Genomic DNA, 2,042 nt, shown 5'->3' with positions numbered 1-2,042 from the left:
GGAATGGGTCAAGTCAATCACATCATTCTCCTAATGATGTGATCCCGTTAATCAAATGACAACTCTTTTGTCCATGGTTAGGAAACATAACCATCTTTGATAAACGAGCTAGTCAAGTAGAGGCATACCAGTGACACTATGTTTGTCTATGTATTCACACATGTATTATGTTTCCGGTTAATACAATTCTAGCATGAATAATAAACATTTATCATGATATAAGGAAATAAATATAACTTTATTATTACCTCTAGGGCATATTTCCTTCAGTGAGCCGAGTGGGGATGCCGGACCGAAATTCGGGGGCCGCTGCCCATTCAGGGTCACGCGGCTCGGTGATATAGAACCACCCCGATTGCCATCCTTTGATGGTCTCTACGAAGGTGCCCTCGAGCCATGTGACGTTGGCTATCTTGCCCACCATGGCGCCTCCGCACTCCGCTTGACGTCCGCCCACGACCTTCGGCTTGACGCTGAAGATCTTCAGCCATAGGCCAAAGTGAGGCTGGATGCGGAGGAAGGCCTCGCATACGACGATGACTGCTGAAATGTTGAGGATGAAGTTCGGGGCCAGATCGTGGAAGTCCAGGCCGTAGTAGAACATGAGCCCCTGTACGAACGGGTGAAGAGGAAAGCCCAGTCCGCGGAGGAAATGGGGGAGAAACACGACCCTCTCAAGGGGCCTAGGGGTGGGGACGAGTTGCCCCTCCTCGGGAAGCCGGTGCGCGATGTCGTCAGACAAGTATCCGACCTTCCTCAACTTTTTGATTTGCCCCTCCGTGACGGAGGAGGCCATCCATCTACCTCCCGCTCCGGACGTGATTGGAGAAAGTGTTGGGGAACGTAGCAAAAATTCAAAAATTTCCTACGTGTTACCAAGATCTATCTATGGAGAGACTAGCAACGAGGGGAAGGAGAGTGCATCTACATACCCTTGTAGATCGCTAAGCGGAAGCGTTCAAGAGAACGGGGTTGAAGGAGTCTTACTCGTCGTGATCCAAATCACCGGAGATCCTAGTGCCAAACGGACGGCACCTCCTCGTTCAACACACGTACAGCCCGGTGACGTCTCCCATGCCTTGATCCAGCAAGGAGAGAGGGAGAGGTTGAGGAAGACTCCATCCAGCAGCAGGACGACGGCGTGGTGGTGGTGGAGGAGCATGGCAATCCTGCAGGGCTTCGCCAAGCACCGCGAGAGAGGAGGAGGACTTGGGAGAGGGGGAGGGCTGCGCCAGAACTTTGGTAAAGCTCCCATGTGCCTCCCCACTATACATAGGGGTGGAGGGGGCTGGTTCCTTGCCCTCCAAGTCCATTGGGGCGTTGTCAAAGGTGCGAGGAAAGAAATCCCATCATTTCCTTCCCCACCGATTGTTATCCCCCCTTTTTAGGGATCTTGATCTTATCCCTTCGGGATATGATCGTATTCCTTCTAAGGGGGAATCTTGGTGCGCCTTGACCAGGGGTGTGGAGCCTTGCCCCCACTACCCACGTTCATGTGGGTCCTCCCATGTAGGTGGGCCCCACTCCGGAACCTTCTAGAACCTTCCCGGTACAATACCGAAAATTCCTGAACATTTTCCGGTGGCCAAAATAGGACCTCCCTATATAAATCTTTACCTCTGGACCATTCCGGAACTCCTCGTGACGTTCAGGATCTCATCCGGGACTCCGAACAACATTCAGCAACCACATACAAACTTCCTTTATAACCCTAGCGTCATCGAACCTTAAGTGTGTAGACCCTACGGGTTCGGGAACTATGCAGACATGACCGAGACGTTCTACGGTCAATAACCAACAGCGGGATCTGGATACCCATGTTGGCTCCCACATGTTCCACGATGATCTCATCGGATGAACCACGATGTCAAGGACTCAATCGATCCCGTATACAATTCCCTTTGTCTAACGGTATTGTACTTGCCCGAGATTCGATCGTCAGTATACCGATACCCTGTTCAATCTCGTTATCGGCAAGTCTCTTTACTCGTTCCGTAACACATCATCCCGCGATCAACTCTTTGATCACATTGTGCACATTA

Source organism: Triticum dicoccoides, chromosome 4B (assembly GCF_002162155.2).
Source record: "Triticum dicoccoides isolate Atlit2015 ecotype Zavitan chromosome 4B, WEW_v2.0, whole genome shotgun sequence".
Classification (NCBI taxonomy): Eukaryota; Viridiplantae; Streptophyta; class Magnoliopsida; order Poales; family Poaceae; genus Triticum; species Triticum dicoccoides.
This window is presented reverse-complemented; position numbering follows the sequence as displayed.